Source organism: Polistes dominula, unplaced genomic scaffold (assembly GCF_049000335.1).
Source record: "Polistes dominula isolate Pdom_NZ unplaced genomic scaffold, Pdom_raw_medaka contig_73, whole genome shotgun sequence".
In the NCBI taxonomy this organism is placed as follows: Eukaryota; Metazoa; Arthropoda; class Insecta; order Hymenoptera; family Vespidae; genus Polistes; species Polistes dominula.
This window is the reverse complement of record NW_028300951.1, coordinates 5,321,268-5,342,505: the sequence shown is the minus strand read 5'-3', so window position 1 is coordinate 5,342,505 and position 21,238 is coordinate 5,321,268. Positions and strand designations below refer to the sequence as shown.

General features: G+C 29.0%; 2 long non-coding RNA genes across 2 annotated transcripts in view; one reads left to right on the top strand and one right to left on the bottom strand.

Annotated features, from left to right (window-relative positions):
• LOC149032660 (uncharacterized) overlaps nt 1-21,238 on the bottom strand; it is a 42,855-nt gene that overhangs the window by 3,533 nt on the left and 18,084 nt on the right. The window contains exon 4 of the long non-coding RNA XR_016176428.1: nt 13,233-15,608. This is a non-coding gene — a long non-coding RNA (uncharacterized LOC149032660). The remainder of the gene's footprint in view (nt 1-13,232; nt 15,609-21,238) is intronic.
• LOC149032661 (uncharacterized) lies at nt 10,239-13,197 on the top strand. Its single transcript, XR_016176408.1, has 3 exons — nt 10,239-12,072; nt 12,186-12,281; nt 12,375-13,197. It is a non-coding gene; the product is annotated as an uncharacterized LOC149032661 (long non-coding RNA).

Genomic DNA, 21,238 nt, shown 5'->3' with positions numbered 1-21,238 from the left:
GTCAAAACAGATTCTATGATTATTTATACATTGGTAAAAAAATAAATCAAAGAAATTTCTTTCTTTTCTATAACAATAATACTCCTTTTGTTTTTTTTGTGAGTTTTTTTTTCAAATTTATCGTACAAATTTAACACGATAAATGCGAAAATGGAATAGAAAATTTTCTTATCGTAAAAATGATTGGAACAAATAAATAAGCCATTTATTTTAAAAGTAGCCTAAATCCATTTATGTTCTAATCGAGATATTGAAGAATTTGCGTTAAATTAAATTAAAAAATATAGGTAACAAATGACTCGCCTTTTTTGGAAAATGGATTTAGTCCACTTATAAAATAAACAGCACAAATATTGAATATAGGAATTTTCTTTCGTAGAAAAAAAATATATTTTTACCGTGAAAGTTAATGAATAAAATACGAATTTATCGTAGGGGAAGAAATATTTCAGAGTGTTATTTTTGAAATAATTTTTCTAAGGGTTCTCCGAACGAAAATGATTTTGAATTTCACGAGGATAAACGCGAAACAGAATTTCGTCGGAAGAAATTCGAGCTTTGAATGCAAACATGCAACCCTTGAACCACAAAAGAAAGAAGAATGATCTAGAATGAGAGAAAGAGAGAGAAAGAGAGGGAAAAAAACGTATGACGAGGTTTGCGTACTAGCTAAGAGAGGGAGGGTCGTGCGATCGTATATACTCTTATCGTTCACGGTACCAACGCCATAGCAATTTATTCCAATTTAAGAGCCCGTATTTTAGCAACACGCGACCAGCTCGTCCGGTAATAATAAGAAAGAAAGGAACCACATCGTGGATGAATAAAGTCGAGTAAGGGCTGACAAGGGCTGGGAAAATAAGAAATTTCTAAATCCTATTGACCAGGAGTAGTCGTGTGCTCGTTTATTTTCGTCCTTTGTATGTATTCACGTATATACGTATGTGTGTATTAATACATTAAATGTATACTATACTTTCGTGCATCAAGATGCGGGCTATAATGATAATATAATAATAATACTAATAGGTTTTAACACTCTACTCAAAAACTTCTCTTCTTCGTGATATTAATGTTGTTTTCTACATATTTTTCTTATTACCGTGTTATTACCATATTGAAGAATTAATCAAAAACGATAAGTGAAATGAATAAGCGATTTTTAGTTTAGTATTTGTGCGTCAATGTGATTCTGTTTTGTAATAAACTGATGCAATGATTTATATGTCCCAGGGCATTGGATGGCCAATCCATGACCCACGGGGTCATTCTATTATCCGCGGGGAAAGTTCAAGTTAATCACTGATTTTACAAGTAATTTTATATTATTCGAGTTTTATAAATTATTTCGAATAATTTCAATTTCAAATCACAATTTATCTTATATCGGTCTAGGATGCAGTTCATCGATGATTCTCGATTTATCTAAGGATAAAATATTTCAATGATTTTACAATGTTAATCAAGGATTCTCGACGTGTATACGAATAAAATGGTTCAATGATTTTGCAATGTGTCTACAGAATAAATTAGTCAATGATTCACAACGTGATACAATTTGTCAATAATTTTAAAAAGGTTACATTTATGGAATAATTTATCAATGATTTATCACGCATCTTCACAATATTACGTCAATGATTATGTTTCGTTAATAATTTATTTGTTAAATATATTTTTTTGCAATATAAATAATAATTATGAGGCAATATTTTAAATATATGATCAGTATTTATAGAAGGGCCAGCGTTGCATCAAGGTTACATCAGGATTATATATATATATTACACTTTATTATAACTTATGTCAGTTTCTGTATTAATGGTTATAATACTAACCGCTTGTATTACATATTAATAATTTATTATACGTGTATTGAGACCATTTATTTATTGAAGTTGACCGGACACGATTAAAAAAAATACTGACCCAATAAATAGCGTAGGTTTTTATTTTTTTTTACTTTTCTACAAAACGATCATGGATATTATTACGCGTATCGATGAAAATCAACTTTCAAGGACTTTTAAATACCTGATCGAATAAACGGACAAGATGGAAGAAGACCGAAGGTTTGGTAAAGCGAAACTGTAGTAGCGAACTTGTTCGCGGTTCTCCCTGTTCGAAAATGTCCGCGATGTAACGAAAGCGAAATAAAGGAGTAAAAAATAAAAAAAAACCCGCGCGGAACGTGGCGATGCGGTGAGCTCTTCGAGTAAGAAGAAAGAAAGAGAGAAAGAAAGAAGAAGAAGAAAAGAGTAAGAAAAAGTTGAAGAAAAAGAAGAAGAAGAAGTAAAAGTCGTAAAACGGGTTCTCTTCTGGCCCTCAGGGGTCGTCCCTCCCTCGGTTTCATCTTTTTTCGTTGGCTCTCCATCTTTTTTATTTATTTTTTGTTTTCTCCTCCTTCGTCTTCTTCTTCTTTTTATAATTTTTTCTTCATCTTTTTATTCTTATTTTTCGTCGATCGTTCGTGTTAAAAGCCGAAAATAATGGGAATTTTTATTTCTTACCTCATCTTTTTTTTTACCTTCATTTCGCTTGATTGATCGAGCAGTTTAATTTTTTGTTTCTTTTTCTTTTTTTATTTTATTTTATTTTATTTGCACGATCAACATTTTTATTAATTTTGATAGTAAGCTTTTGGTAAAATAAATTTTTACTTTGTTTTTCACTTTCCAGAAATGAAATGTATATGTGTCCATAATTATGAAAGTGGTGGTAAGTTATATATCTTTAGTTTTGAAATATTTAAAAGATTACATTTGAACACTAAATGATTCCTATATAATATTTAAATAAAAAACACTATCTAAGGGTTTATTTTTTGATAATATCGTAAAATTACATTGAATTTATTCAGTTTAAAATAATGTAGTGTAAAAATAACTGATAAACTAATTTTTTTTTTCAAATTTTGATTTATATCATTTTCATTATTATGAGCACATATATTAACAATATAAAATAAGCCGCGGATTTTCAAATTACCTTCGTATTTTATTGTGCCTACTTCGTTACATTTATTTACACGTTCTCCAACTACTTTATTTTTTATTTTATTTTTTCTTTTTTTTTATCGTCGGACTCTTTCTTTTTTTTTGTCTCATTCCACGCTTATCGAACGAAAGAGAATCTGTATTCATTATAACGAAAGATGGTCAGATAGCCTGGTCGTAAGCGTATGTGGAATTAAACCTAACAATTTAAACTTTTAATAGGATCGTTCCCAATCGTTTGACACTCCAGTTATCCTTGAAAAACACATGGACAATTTTTCATCAGCCCCCCCTACTGTTTTAAATGTTTCAAACAAATTCGTTATTACTACTTGATTTTATCGTTCAATGAAAATCTTGTGTAAAATTTCGAAATCTATCTTTCGATATAATTCCTCGATACCAATCCTATTTAAATTCATCACTCGATACAAAAAAACATTTCTATTTATTGCGACTATAATATATTTGTAAACATTTTTATTATAAAACTGCAAATCCAACGATAAATCTAAACAAAATCTTTCAAAAATCTCAATCAATTTTTCAAATCACCTTTGAACTTTCAATCCTAATAGATTCAACCCCTGAACTTCTAATCCACCGCAATAAAATATTTCAATGAAAATAAAGTAAAATATTTAAATACTGATAAAATATTAAATAATGATCATTTATTTGAAATGTTGATGGAAAATGTTGAAAAAATATTGATCCAATAAATATGTTAGTCACTACGAAAAAATGAACGTTCTTAGTAGTATTGTATCATAATACATCATGGTATATACTTTAAAACTCGAGATGCTCGCGTGGAGTCTTAAATTGAGGATGGAAAGTGAGCCGTGTAACTGCTACCACATATAGCATGTATCTATGTATGAAACATACATAAATACATGTATATATATGTACTATAAGTTCGTAGGATAAAACGTGCTCGCGAGATATCACGCACGACCGGTCGTGCTTTTGCCTAGAATTCCGGTTTCCGGCACGTGGTGGTTTAAGGAAACGATGTATTTATACCAAACTCGCTCGTGCACACCGTCGAGTAATTGTTACGTGGTTTCACCTAGAAAACCGTTTCTTTCTCGATGACTTACGAGATCGCACGTTGGACGTTTGCGTTTAGAAACTTTCCTTCAAAAAGGAAAATTATTCAATCAAGTACAATTTCAATCTCATTAAAATTGTTGTTATTTTCTTTTTTCTTTGCTTTTCTTTTCTTTTCTTTTTCGATCAGAGTTATTAATATGTTTGATATTTTTTTTATTTATTAATTAATTTTATTTTTAAATGAAGATTTTTACTCGTATTTGTTCAAATGTTTGTATATGTATATAAGAATGAAATTGTAAGAAATATTCATATATGTGTATCAGACATATTGATAAATATTATTTATAAAATTAAATAATAATTTATAAAATTTTAATAATTAAAAGGCGTTTATGAATTACACACTTCTATACGTATCTACTTAACTTTTTAAATTTACTTTACCGATTCTTTTTCAGTTTAAAAAGGAGGGGGAAAAAGGAATTAACTGTCGGTAACTGATTATATGGTAAAAAATTTGTATTTAAAAAATTAAAAAAAGCCGCATTTTTTTAAACAGAGAAACGTCAATTCTCTGACACCATATCTAATTGAAAGAGGTATACATTTAATTAATGATAGTTTTAGCATTTGATTAAATTTATGAATTATTATAAAAATATTATATATCTCGTGTGTAACATTAAATAAGAGACTTTATACAGAGTTCTATTGGTATATATATATTTATGTATTTTTTTTTGTTTTAACAACATAATACAACTTCGGATGGTTAACATCAATTAGTACTTTTAAACGTGTTCATAAGTATCGTAGTTTGGTCGAAGACGACGAAGATGAAGGAAGAAGAGGAATAAGTAAAATAAATAGAAGAAGAAGAAGTAGAAGAAGAAGTAGAAGAAGAAGTAGAAAAAGAAGAAGAAGAATAGTCCTCCTAAGAGAGTATTTATCGCGTCGAGCAAGCTCATCGGAGCGGGTTTACGGCCTTTGACCCCTTCGTGCAACTCATCCCAGCAAAAGCCGTCATGGCCGCCGCTTCTTCTTCATTTTCTTCTTCTTCTTCTTCTTCTTCTTCTTCATCATCTTCTTCTTCTTCTGCTTCTTCTTCTTCATCTTCTTCTTCTTCTTCATAATCTTCTTCTTCTTCTTCTTCTTCTTCTTCATCTTCTTCATCTTCTTCATCTTCTTCTTCCTTTTCTTTTTTTCCACTGAAGGCTTCTCTTTGTGATGCACACTGAAAAGCCATACGCCGTGGTATTTCAATCTTGTCGGTCGAACCATGTATGTAGCAAATATATATGTATATACGAACGATGATGGTCATGATGATGATGATGATGATGGTGACAATGCAACGAACGATCGTAAACTATCATGAGTCTTTTTATTTTCTTCGAGAATTTTTTTCTTCTTTTTCTTAATAACCGTTTGAATGAAGTTTCGTTTATAGATATACATAAAATATATGTATATAGTGTTTCAAAAATTCAAAGACGTATTGATGAGATGAAATAACTATGATATTCAATGAATACTGATATACTAATTGATATTATTGTATGCACGTATATTATATTTGTTTGAGTATATAAATGTATGTATGTATGTATGTATGTATAGTAGAACGTTTTTTATGATTTCATTTTAAGTAATAAACAATAATACATTGACCTAATCTTCCAATAAATCAAATTCGTAGAATAAATAAGAAAAATGCATGGAGAACTCAGTATGCGACTGCAACGAAACTTCTTCCACGATTTTTACATTGATTATTTCTTTTTTTGGATTATTAAATTATTATACGTTTATATATTTTATTTCTTTTATAAAATCCAACCACTCCGTGTTTTACTTTTTACAATCATTTCATAAAATGTTATTCATTATACCGTTTCATCAAAAATGAGAAAATTTCTAAACGAATTCGTGTAAAAAAAAAAAATTGTTAATGCGATATTGAGAAAGGTTAGGAAAAGAAAAAAGTTAAGTAAAATTAGAAAAATGTTGATCGACGCACGAAGCGAATCGTATTCGTTATGTTTTATTGGCTCTATCCGATTGAATATATCTGTTATTATAGGTGAATTGTGTAATTGCTCGACGTTGACCGACTGCGGTGAACACAACGAGGCGCTTGTCATTAGGTATCAGCGTCAACTCTTTAACCACTTGAGAGCATCACGTTTAAAGCGAATCGACCAATCGTAGAGTTTAAATATATGATCGTCCTAGCATAACGTCTTCTAAGTATACTTTGACCGATTCTACACTGGTGAACGAGCGTGACTTGACAAACGTTTCTCGTCATCGTTATCATCTTCGTATCGTCGTCAAAAACGTTAGATAAAAACCAAAAAAAAGAAAATCTTTGTGATATATCGCTTAAAAGGAAAACATTTTATTATTATTATCTATATCAATATATGTGCCAGATTTATTATTGGCTATTATTTTTCTTCTTTTTTATTTATAATTTAATATTTATAATTAACACACCAAGAATCGTATTGTCTTTCTAGAAATTATTCCTGACGATTGAAATATCCAATGGATATTATTCTATAAATTAAAAATTAATAAAAATAGAAATTTATGAGAACCAGACGGTTAATTAAATTTCATTTGGTTAGTATTTTGATAAATATTTTGTTAGATATAAATAATTATTTATCAATATTATATAAATAAATGAGATGGTAAATATTTTTTAAATAGTTTCGTTCAGATTAGATATTAATATTTTATTATCAAAACTGATCATAGATATTTAAAATGTTTTTTGTACTTTTTGTATTAATTAATCTATTATATATATTAATGCACCTAGGTGTATTCGTATTTAAAATGCAGCATGAACTTTCTAGACTAATTTATAATACATATACGTATATATGTAGATATATTAATCATGACTTCGACAATAAAAGTTATCAGTTATAACAGAGATACATTTACCGGAGTGAAATAACATAAGTAGATAAGAAGTTTATAGAACGATAAGGCAAATTACGTAGATACATACGAGAGGGGTTAGAATCGTTTCGTAAGAAATACGAGATCGAAAAGTTCTTATTAAATCTTTTTTCTCTGAATCTTACCGATTTCATTCGACAGTATCATTCTCTCATGTATAATTAATATGTATATTTAAAATTTTCAACAGAAACTTTCCGAAATTAATTCTTACTTATTGGATAGAAAGATCGAGAATATATTTAAAAAAATAATAATAAAACACGAAGAAATTTGTAAATCAGGCTCGAATGTTAATCTTCATCCGATTACCTTCCAATGATGTCTCATTTTATTTGAGATTTTTTGTTCACCTTCTTTCTTTCTTTTTTTTTTTGTTTTTTTGTTTTTGTTTCTTTTAAATCTATGCCTCTAAAGAGAGATCCTCGGATTACGTCATCTCATGCAAATAAATGGCCGGTAAATTACGACAGGTGTTTAGCAATTGACGGTGTATTTTGAAAGTCTGCGTTGAAGTTAGTAGATGCTTTCATCAAATTCAATTTCTTTCTTTACTTATTCTTCTTCCTCTTCCTTCTCTTATTTTATCTTCTTTCTTCGATGACGACGATATCGATAATTATATATTTACGTTTTTTCTCTTCGACCATCGAGAGACTCGAACGTCATCATCTCTCAAGGAGAAAGCGAGAAACGAAGGAAACTTTCGCCTTCGACCTATCGTTTTATTACGAGAGACGACGATTATTCTTCTGTCTTGAACGTGAATTTATTTAACGATCGGAAAAATTTTCTATAAACCATTACAAATTGTTCAAGAATTTTATTTGTCTCTTATTTTTTCTTTTTTTTTTTTTTTTTTCTTTAACGTAGTAACTACGAGAGTCATTTCTAACCACGACGCCATGTTGGAAAAACGCTGAGAAGGGTGAGGCAAATTCGCGACGCGCCATTTTGATCGTCAATAATTTATTGAAGAAATAAGACGAAACGATTACGATTTACTTTTTTAATATATTATCTTCATTTTTTGTTTTTTTCTTTTTTTTAAATTTTAAAATAGACATTTTTTGGGATGGATTTATTCAATCAGATAAAAGTATTAAAAGAACATACCAAATAAAAGACAAAGCTCAAATAAATGAAATTAACAAAGAAAAAAAGACAAACTTTACAAGAAATATGGAAATGAGGAAAATGAACAAGTGAAATCGAAAAAAGGGAAAGTGACAAAGCTATTAAATTATAGAAAGATATAAGCAATGAAATGGCAGGTATGATAGTTTGTCATCAATGTGATAATCTTTCAAGTATATAATTTATCTTTCGATACGCGAGACATTCGATTGAATGCTTTTCTCTTTCTTTACGTTCCTCCAATTCCTCTTTCATAAACCTCTTATTAAATATGTCTTACCGTTAATTCATACTTTCGATTAATTTCTTTTATTTATTGCGAAATAAACAAACATATGTAGTACGAAAAAAAAATACGTTTTCTTCCTTATAATAAAATGGAGAATAACATTTCATGGTTTTCAAAGAGAAAACAAACCGTATAAAATGAATGTAATAACTTTTGATACGTTTAATTTAAAATCATTCGATTGAAATACTTTTTAATATTTAAATCGTGGAAAAAAAATTAAAAAATGTTAACTTTATTTTCAAAAAATATTCTTATCACATTGACGTATTGTGAATCCAATTAAACGAAAGATTAAGAATGTTTGTAATATCTTTCACCGTATAGATAAGAAAACGATCGATCGAGTGTACTCATCTTATGCTTATCGCACAGACTGTACAAGAGTGCACTCGTTCAAAAGCTACACACACATACTCATTATATATATATACATATATATTACCAATGCATACATTGGCACTAGTTAGTACCGTGTTTGCATGTGAGAATTCATTTCTGATTCAATACACATGTATTGTACACTAACGCACCCATACGCACGTACACTTAAACGAAAACAAAATAGTGCACGTTGGCTAGAGGAGCTTTACTGAAGAGGCGGAGTGCACTCGTGAACGTACAAGGGCTCGCCTTAAAAGGGAAATTAAGTGCAAATAGCTAAGGATTCTGGCATCGAATTCCTTATTCAAATCTTCTCGAAATAGTTACGGTATTTCTATTTTTTTTTCTTTTTTTTTTTAAGAAAAATCTCATTAATCATTCACGTATTGAATCAATATATATTTTGAATAAATATATTATTATAAATAAGCGATTATAGTATTTTGATAATATTTTGATTATAAATATTATTATTATTATTAATATTGAAATGAAATAGAAAAATGATTATATTTAAAGTTGAATTGGATCGTTTGAAAAAAAAAAACAGAGAATGTTTAATATTTATATATCATTCGATAGAGAAAATAAATGTTAGCAGGTGATTTAAAATTTAATAAAAATTGTATAGTTTAACATCAGCTGCCACATGCTAATTTTTTGACTTTCTTGAATTCCAATACGTCGTTGTTGTTGTCGTCGTCTTGGTCGTTTTTGTCTTTGTCGTAGTAACGTAATTCATCGTAGTGAACGCATCGTGAACACGAGTATCGTACTCGAACAGTCAGCAGCTGAGCAGAAAAGTGAAATGGGCGAAGAAAAGGACAACGCGTGCTCCTTCGCGATATATATATATATATATATGCACACACATATAACTTACTTATATACGAACGTTTGCGAAGAGATGTCGAACAAGCAGAGAGGTCGAGTTTCTCGAAGTCTAAATGACATACTTTTTTCCAATACGATTCCAACTATCCTTCGATCAATGATGTTCTCAAATTCAATAAGATTGCGATATCGAGACTTTCTCGCGAACATGATTGAAAAATGTTTATAATCAAACTTGTTCTTATTAGAACGCTATTACCTATCCAATCCGTTAAGTACTCCAATTCCCATTAAGATGCTTCGATAAATAAAAAAATACTTGAACACGTTTTACTTGAATATTATGAATATTTAACAATATTTCAGATAGTTAGAAAATTATTTTTAAACGATGTAATTATCGTTTATTAAACCATCCGTCATTTTCCATAATTCTAAATGGAAATAGGTATTTTTTATAAATACAATTTCCTAATTAAATGAAAAATATTTAAACATATTTTTAACAACTTTTCCAATATTTTATATTTGTAAAACAATATAAAAAGTGATATCAATATTTGATTCATCGAACAACCAATAATATTCAATTTTAATTACTCAAATATTTAATGAAATTTTTTTAATTTTAAATATTTATTCTTGTATTTTACAATAGACGAGAGTCAAATAAAGAAAATGTATTTATACATATATGTATTCGATCGGATAGAATGAAATAAAAGAATGAAATAAACAATCATTATTTCGATAGAAGATCTCGTAAGACATACGAGATGATCCTTCAACTAAGGGTAAACGTATGTATGTATGAAAGGGACTTTAGGTATTCAAGAAGGCACACGGTTCGTAGGAAGTCTCCTACGTGACGCTGATGTCAACTTCGGGTAAAAGAGGCAAGAAATTATGACAGCAAAAAAAAAAGAGAAGAGAAGAGAAAAGAGGAATGGGATAAAAGAAAAGAGAGATAAAAAAATTGAGAGAAAAGGAAAGGGAGTGATATGAGTCTGTAGAAAAAGATGGTGAGAATATGGAAAGGGAGGAAGGGAGAGGAATGGGAGGGGGTGGGTTAGGAAACGTCTCGTCTCTGGCATGTATAATGTCCATTGTTTTTACATGTGTTCACGACTTGTCTTTATGGCTTTAAGAAGGTGCTATAAGAAAGATAGAAAGAGAAAAATATAGAAGAAAACATATGACGGAATTTTGGTTATGTGTCTGACTCCAACCAAACCACCCCCCCTGGATTCTTTGTTGATTTTAAGAATGAAAAAAAGAGAAAGAAAATATGGTCATTGTAAAAATGGTTCAGGTTTCTACATAAATTTGAAACAATCAATTCGATAGAAAATTATGTTAGGAACTCGTTCATTGTTTTTATTCGAAAACGAAAATATGAGAGTTTTAAAGAAAATGATGATTATTTTATTGTAATAAATGTGTACTTACTGTTATGGTTTTGTACATTTTCATGATAAAAATGTATGACATTTTATCGAGAAAAATCGTTTATACCAAAGTTATTTAATTTCTAAGGAGAGAAGAATATTATGTCACTTATCATGTGTTACGTGTGTGTGTGTGTGTGTAGTGGAAGATTTCGTGTTTCTTTCAAGGCTAATTTTGTTATTGTGGATTTTTTTTGGTCTACTTTATAATCGAAACCTTAACTCTTTTTAATGGCAATGTATACTATAAAAAAAAAAACGAAACAAGAAAGAAAGAAAGAAATATAAACGACTTTTGTCCAAAACAATTTTTTACTTGGAACCGGGAGAAGGAAAAGAAAAAGAAACAAATTGAGTTTCTAAAGGGTTAAGTCTCGAGTTTAGTATAATGAAAGTTTGTCACAGGGACAAAAACTGGCCACCAGATGGGTGAAACGAACGGCGGTGGTGATAAGAGGAAAAATAAATAAATTAAAGAGAAGAGCGGCTGTTCGATCAACGCATATATGAAGAAAAGAGAGAGAAAGAGTAAAAAAGACAGAGAGAAAGAAAAACGAACTCTGAACTCAAACGACATCTCTCTTTATCTCTCTCTCTCTCTCTCTCTCTCTCTCTCTCTCTTCTATAATAGTAAGATCGTTCTGCTTTATGAGCCAGACTGTACGTAAATTTGTATCAATTGCCAGTACAGCTGCTTCAATTTATTGTGGGATTAGAAACAATGAGTGGGGTCAAATAGTCCCTTCTCGTAATAATGTTGGAACCCTGGTTGGCGTCGTTCAAATGACGTCATTCTTACGATCAAAATCATTGGACGTCCATTCGATTTTTCTTTTAAAATAGTGTTACAAGTACCATTTTCTTCTTATTTTCATAAAAACACCTGTGTTATTAATTATAACGACGAAAGGAAAAAACAAAGGACAAAAATATATATAAACAAAATGTAATTACTTTTTATGCTGACACGATCGTTTCAATATCAAGATGAAACGTTTTATTATTTGATTGTTTTTTCTTGTACAATATCATTTTTATTTTTTTTTATTTTTATCCAAGGACGAAAGATGGAAGTTAAATATTTGACGAGAGAATAAAAATGAAAAAAAGATTAATTAGCTTTACCGCAATACAGAATTTTATTGAAAATCTGAGGTGGGACGTAACATATTTTATAATATATTTGATTATAATATATTTCTCTTTCTTTTTTTTTCTGAACGTTTTCATTTCTTTTTTTTACATTAGAATAATCGTTCCCAGACAGCAGCCCGTTATCTAGCTGACATTTACACAGCCTCACCAAGCATGCAATCGTTCGTTCGTTCGTTGCGTTCTTTCAAGGAAAACAAACGCGATAACGGTAACGTGAGTGCACACAGATTCATAATCTTTTTTTAGAATAAAACATTTTTCTGCCTATCTAAACTTCTATAAATAATTTGTTGAAGAAATGAAAAGAAAAGAAAAAAAAAGGGACACAACAAATTGAAATTGCCAATATTGAAACTCATCAATGTCCAAATATCGAATGCATTGATTAAATGCACGTACGTACGTATGTATGTATGAATTTATTTATTTATTAGGTAAATGGATTGAATCTAATTATTAAAGAAATATAGTAATATAATTAGTTAAATATCGATAAAGTGCATTGATATTAATAATTAAAATTGAAATAAAATAAAATTTCAGAAGTGTGTACGTATGTGACATAAAAAATTAAGCTGTTTTTAAATTAATATTTAATTCTATTTATTTTTATTTTTATTTTATTAATATTTAAGTTAAGATTACAATAAAGAGCTGCTTTTAAATTTCATTTGAATGATATTTTTTTTTTTAATAAAAAGTTCAACGAGAAAAGAGTTCCAAAACATTTCATTTTATTTTTTACCGTACTGGTAATTCTACTTTTATAGATTACTCTATGATTATTTTTATATTATAAAATAAATCTATATAACGCAATAAATGTGTTGGCAATTTTTTGACCTAGTAGATTATCATCATTATCAACACACACACAAATATATGTAAGGTTACACGCGTTTTAAAGTCTATCGTAGCAAATTTCTAAATAGGTAAGTAAGTATAACTTACTTATTGTTATCTCGACAAGTCTCTTAGATAAACATGGATTGACGCAGACGTTGCAGTGATAACGGAATATGATTTTTCTGTCGAGTCAGTTGAAGTTATCAGTAGAGGCTGAAGAGGTCGTGCCACCGGCTGTTTCTGCTGCTACGTAAACGTTCTAGTTTCTTTTCTCTATCATTTATTTCTTACTTTCTATCTTTCTTTCTTTTTATCTATCAAAGAAATATATTTCGTTCTTACATACTTACTTACATTAATTTTTATTTCAATTAATTGCAAGCTTTGACGTATCTAAAACTTAAAAGAAAAAAAATCATACATCCTTAGGATAAAATAAAAAAGTAATAATTAAATAAAAAATATAATTTTTATTTATTTAATAAATTAAATAAAAATAATAATAAATCAAATTCATTGATCCGTCATTTGATCTCTCTCTCTCTCTCTCATCAATATTATAAATAAAATGTTAAATTTCTATAATTATAATGTAATAGTGATTTGACAATAATCTATTTAGTATAATTTAAATGTTTGTCGAGAGTTGGTATAGTATTTAATATAATATTTCTTTTTTTAAATGTTGAAGTGAATAAATGAAATAAAGGAGGAGACCTTAAAGAACTCCTGCGCCAATGCATCCCTCTTTTTCTTCTTCATCTTCATCTTCTTCATCATCTTCTTCTTCTTCTTCTTCTTCTTCACGTTGGTCTCCCTACCCTGGCTTTTCCTCTTACGAGTCATCGCGCTTGCGCGAAGCAAAGTTCAAAACCACAGTGAAAAGATATTAGTGGGCTCGAGGTGAGCCACAATGGCGTATGTACTTGTTATTATAGGTACCTTCGAAACTTTTATTAAAATTCATTTTTTTGTCTATCCTTCAAAACTTATATTTATTATTCATATTGTAATAGAATAACCAATATTCAAATATATAGTAAATATCATAATAATAATAATTATCATCATCATTAATATCATTTATAATAATAATAATAATAATAGTATTATATAAGTTATATATACAATATTAATTTATTATTAATGTAAACGAATTAGAAAAAGAAACATTAATTAATTTCGAGAATATATTTCAATAAATTTTTGTAATAGCATTATCTCGTTGCAGTCATCCCTTGTTAATGGTTTGGCAAAACACTGATGAACTTTGAACCTGCTTACGACATAAGCATAATGCAAAATGTAGACTAAACACATTCTGAGGTAAAAGGTGGGTAGTAATTAAATGTTTAATTGGATAGAACATCTCGAAGTTTTATACGTTAATATATTTTCTTACCAGATAGTGCAGTTTATGTTTGTTTATTCTGATTTATTTTACAAACGCACATTCGTAAAAGTTTCGTCCTCAGTGTTGTATAATTAAAAGGAATGAAATGTTCTTTGTGCGAGAAAAAATTTGATCCAACGATAGTGTCGGGTAACATTTGTTATCGTATGCAATAACGTTTAATCTGATCTTTTCTTTGTTACTTATTATCTCTGTTTTTATTTTATCACTTTTAAATAATCTTTATTTTCATAATAATATCATATTGAACAATAATTAACGTCGAAATTGTTCATATATCGTTTATATACAGATATTAAATATAAAATATTTTACAATGGAACAAGAACAAAATATTTAACAACATAATACACAAATTTAATTTTATTTAGAGATATAAAATGGTAGAAAAAATTCGATTAACAAAAAATTTAACTTTTATTTTTCGACATGATTTCAAAACTTTTCAATCAACCTTCGCATTATTATTATTATTATTTGTTTAGATATATAATACCAAAGATGTTTAAAATCAAAAAATATTATAATATCGTTATTTATTTGAATATAAAATACAAAATACAATACGTTATATACATATATGCATTCACACATACATACATATGTATTTATACTAAATAAAAACTAGAAGAAATTTCGACATTACTTATTGGCCAACGTAATAATATGGAACCCAGTTTAACTATCAACGATCAACGATTTTGATCATTCGGCTAGGTTAGGCAATAGAAACTTGAATTTCAAATGTCAGGTAAAATAGCTTCAGTCTCGTATAAAGAAAGAAAGGAAAAGAATAAAAAAGGAAGTGATAGAGTTTGATCGATAGAATAAATAAAAGACGAATAGAATAAAAGAAATATATTTTGTTATCATCATCTATGGAATATACGAAGTAACAACACACGTTTATCGTCGATTGCTCGTATTGCTTAACCGAACGCTTAACCCGTTAATTGGTAATTCACCGAAGAAGCGACAATAACAGTGCTGCACTGGTGCAAATTGAAAAATTTGCTTGAACGCACACACACACGTCTGCTTTTAAATTGTCATTGTCCAATGCCGATCTGTACATATAAGAATATATATATACATCTATGTATACTTAATTCATAACATAATAAATAATTTAAATTAGAATCTTACATTAAGTTTTACAACATTATCAAAATCGGAACAAAAATTGCATTATCATTCGTGAAATTTGCCCTTGCATCAGTAATATTTAACATAAACGTTTGATGCAACATATAGAAAAAGAAAAAGAAAATACAGAAATTATTTCGAGTTATTATTTGATTACTATTACAATAACAATATTATAACAAACAATAGAAATATTAGTCGTTCATTTTTTCAAAATAGAATTTATTTCAACGGAATGAATATGATATAAATAATTAATCTAATTAAATACCTTGACACGTATCGTTAATAATTATTCAATAACAATTATCTTTATCCAACGATGAAACATAATTATATTATTAGTGACATTTATTTCAAATATAAAATATTATTGATCATTGAAAAATTGCATTGAGCGCAACGAGTTGTTACAAGGAAAATTCTTAAATTGGAATTAGTTTAATTGGTTTGTATGTAAAAGTCTCATATATGACTTCAAAGTATATATAAAATTATGCAAATTATATTAGATCAGTTTCATAATATGTTTGCTAGCTGTCGTCGATCTAGAAAAAAAAACAATAATAATAATAATTAACTCGTCGAATAAGAAGATAATCTCTTTTTCTTTTCCTTATTGTTTTTTTATTTCTTTTTTTTATTTTCTTGTTTTTCTTTTTTTTTTTTATCGAAAAACCTGTCTCGTCAGAAATCATTGAATTCCCGCAAGTAACGTAACGGGGAATTCACCAGGCTATAATTATAAATGGATAAGCGTGGGAAGAGTCTAGGTGACGTTTCTCGAGAAATTTTCTTTTTACCTAACGAGAATTAACCTGCGTATGCGTGTGTGCATATTAATTAATTTTCAATTTAACGAAAGGAAGGAAGATGCATTGAATCATTTGGATATTGATGAATGAATAAAACGTTTCAAAGAAATATTATTCAAAATAATACCACACAGTTTTTCACATTGGTATTGATTATAATTAATAATTAAATCACGAGATTAGACGTAATTAAAAAAAAAAGAAAAAGTCATAGAATCATTTATTTACATTTATTATAAGAATAATATATATCAAAATATAAATTAATATACCCGTGATGGTTAATTTTGTTCAACACGAGTAATAGAATCCAAAAAAAGATTCACCTACACTCCCACTTTCTTCCTCTCTCTCTCTCTCTCTCTTTCTCTCATATGTGTACTCTTGGTTAAAACAAAAAAACCATTTTCAAAGAGTTCGGTACGAGTGTACGTGCTAGGGCGAGTGCGTAAACTCGTCGTTGTGTGACGTTTGACCCCCATAAATGTTTCAATCGTGCACCTACGAACCCACGCAAAGTTTTCAACTTTTCTTAGGGTGTTATAGCTCGCTCACTTATGTTAGACCAAACATCTAATAAGAAGAAAGATTTCGTTGGTCAGTTGAAGGAGAAATACGTATTGAAATTTTTCTATGTTCGGTTATTCGATCTGTTATTATTTTACGTCAAAAGATATATAATAATATATACACATATACACACGGATACACAAAAACATGGAGATTTTTCGAAACCCAATTAAAAATATTTACTACTGAACGTAATTTATTGGTTAAACATATTATAAAGTTTCCTTTATATTAATGAACTTATATGAAAAAGAGAAAATATATATATTTAAAAAGAAATTATATACAATATAATTTATATACGTAAGAAAACGGAATTTTTTATTCTTTTTTTTTATATGAATGAATAATTTATTCAGAGATGTTAAAGTAAAAATAAAAAAACATTAAATAACATTTTTCAAAATACAGATATGTGATAAGAGATAACAAAGTTGTATGACGTTACAGATGATTATTATTATCATGAGATAAAACAAATAATTCGTTGTTATTTGAATCTTCCTTGCTTCTTCTTCTTCTTCTTTTTCTTCTTTTTAATATTATTTTTATTTATTTCTTCTATATTTGTATTAATTATTCATAAATAATTTCTAAAATAAAATACTTACAATTAGTAGTAGTAGCAGTTTATTTCGTTTCACTCAGATGAAAATCAAAAAAGTATGGGTTATTTACAAGTATATTTTTTCTTTTTTATAATATCAATTTATTTTCGTATCATTATCTTGCAATAAACGTTTAATTTATCCTCATTTATTATATCGATTGAAAATATTAAAAAAAAAAAAAAATACTAACTAAACCAACGAATATCAATGCTTTTTCTTTTTTTTTATATTACTTTTTTTACAAAATAAAAATCACGTATAATAATAATTATCAGAAAAGAACGAAGTTAAGAAAATTATATTATAATAAATGAATACTCGAATGGTTCGATCGAGTTCGATTTTTTGTTCTCTTTTATCTTTATTTTATCTTTTTTTTTTTCAAAATTTACAAAATGAAGGAAAGACGAGAGGGAGCCAGGCCGGTTTTCTCGGTTGCAGCAAGCTCGTTCTTATCGTTTCGTGTCGTTCCTCGCGCCATGTTGGATAGAGAGTCGTCGTTGCAAGGCTCGGCAAACTTCGAGAGAGAGAGAGAGAGAGAGAAAGAGAAAGAAAAAGAAAAAGAATGAAAGAAAGAAACCAAGTCTCTCCAACCCTTTCCTCCAATAGCGAAACAAAGAAAAAGCGACGATGGCGAGCACGGTGGCGAGTCGAACGATATAACCAGAGTGCTTTTCAAAGTAACCAAGTAAAAGAATGAATTCACCATTGGTCACCATTGTTTTTCATCTCTTTTTATAATTTTTTTATTTATTTTTTTTTTTTTGGCAACAGATTCTAAATTTATACTTACTATATTTATTTGACCGATATTTCTAAACATGTTCGATTCAGAATATTATTTTAATTAAATATTTTATCGATTTATTTTTATTCTTAAATTAGATTTTTTTTTTGCTGTTTGCATTTACGTGGGTGAGGGTTGACAAATTTTTTAGCTTAGCATAGAACCAATTTTCTTTTGATCTCAATTAAACTCACTTTGAAATTCAAAACTTTTCGATCCACTCTCTCCTATTTATATATTTATAAAATATATATTAAATAGATGGTAATTTGATATTTTTGTACAGCAGTATTGTCCACAAAAATTCACGCTTTTTACAATTAGACGATATTACCACTGTGATACTATTGAGAATAATAAAATTAAAAACAATAAATAATTAATTTCAATGATATATATTTTATATTAAAGTTACTTTCTTTTTTATTTTATATTATTAGATGCACTCGGAAAATATAGCAAAACGATCTTTATACAACCTCTAATTTCTTTAAACTGGAAGACATATATAGAAAAAGCTTTACCAAGGGGTTTTCCTTTCTTTCTCGATCATTTTTCCCGTAACATCTATTATATTTAAGATATAAAAAATACCATAAAAGAACTCAATTTAATATTATCAGGCGTATACTAATATTATACCATCATTTGGATAAAGAATTAAAAAAAAAGAGAATATTTTTTATTGAAATATTTCATAATATAATTCGCAACAGATACTAAAAATACCACAGCACTATTTTTGTTTTTTTTTGTTCTATAAATCACAATTAACAATAAGTTACGTTTGCATATTGAAATTGTCTCCTGTCAGTTATGATTGACCGAAAAATCATTTTCATCCCTTCAACTTTTCATAAACCATCTCTCGGATCTTCCAGAAAAAGAAAAAACATAAAAAAATAAGAAGGAGAATAATAATAATAAGAAGAAGAAGAAGAAGAAGAAGGTGTCAGGGTCGTGCCGTTTTCAGGGACGTCGACTTCTCAAACTTGCTTCCTTCTTTTTCTTCCTCATCATCCTTTAAACTCTTATCTTTTTTTTCTTTCTCTTTTTCCGTCCCCTTTTTCAAAATAAGGGTTGGAAGGTACAATGTATTATATTTTCCTTTTTTTTTTCGATCATCGTACATGTAATTATGCTGAACCGAGCGAAAAGGGAGGATCGGGATTCATATATTTCACAGAGTTTATTTTTATCATTGATTTGAAAATAATAAAAAACAAAAAGGAAAAGAAATATGGACGAATAAAATTAAAATACGAATAAAAAAAAGATTATACGAAACAGTAATAACGAGAATCGTCTGCTTATATTAAATAATATACATATAATATAAATCTTATTCAAGTATTCAAATTCGCGTATCTCGAGTAAGTATGTGTATCCAACTTTTGTGTTCATGTGTATCATGTATCATGTATGATATGTATGTGTGTGCGACGTGTGTGTTATACGTTTTTACTTCAACGTTGTGTTGGTTGTATATTGGTAGTATTACGAGAAACAGAAAGAGAATGAAATAAAGAATAAACTGGTGGTATAACGATGACATGAGTGTGAGAGAGATAGACTAATGATACGGACGAATGAAAAGAGCGAGAAATGGTTGTTTATATACACACACACACATACACACACATACACAGCCGTACCAGGAACGAGACGAACGTGCTGGTAGAAAAGATAAACGAGCACGTCTACTAGTTCACGAGAAAGCGAGGGAGAAAGACGAGAATATAGTTCGAATAAATGTAAAAAAAGGGATGAAAATAAAATGAAAAAGAAAAAGAGAAAGAGAGAAAGATGCATGACGAAGTGAATGAACGAGTATCGAAGAAGTAAAGATAGAGATAGAGAGATCGATAAAAAGATCGTAAGAAAAAGAAATGAAAAAAGGAGTGAGAGAGAGAGAGAGAGAAGGAAAGAGAAATTGCAATGGAAAGACAAGGACGAAAGGAGTATAAGAGGGAGGTGGATGGACACGAAGGGTTTAAGGAAATCGTGGATCTCTCGAAGGAAAGCATCTGGAGTCTGAGAAATACTGTACTGGTAGAGATAAGCGGGATGGTCCAGGGCGGTGTACACTTACACATCACTATAAGTTTCTTTATATGTATGATTTTGTGTTTGTGAATAGGTGTAAGAATGTGTGTAAATGCATATGTGTTTACGTACGTATAAGAAACATTGCCGGCCAGAGGTAAGCGAGATGGTCCAGGACGGCGTACACTTACACATCTTTATAGGTTTTTCTGTTTCTTTATATATATGATTTTGTATGTGTATGTAAGTGCATATGTGTTTACGTTCGTATAAGAAACATTACTGGCCAGAGGTAAGCGAGATGGTCCAGGGCGGTGTACACTCATACATTTCTATAGGTTTCTTTATATGTATGATTTTGTGTGTGTGTGAGAATGTATAAGTATGTGTGTAAATGCATATGTGTAACGTACGTATAAGAAACATTGCCGGCCAGAGGTAAGCGATGGTCCAAGGCGGTGTACTTACACATTTATGGGTCTTGCGTTATATATGCGTTTTATTGTGTCTCTACGTGAACATATATATATTTATGTGTATATGTGTGTGCGTGTACGTATAAGAACCAGCCTGAAGAGTCTGGTGCGAGAGATCCATGTAATTCCAAGAAACGTACAGTCATCGGAAAAAGTGAACGAGGTTTTATTCGACGAAGGGAGAAAGATAGAAAGAGGGTGGGATGAGGAGGAGAAGTAAGAAAGATAAAAAGAGAGAGAAAGGGA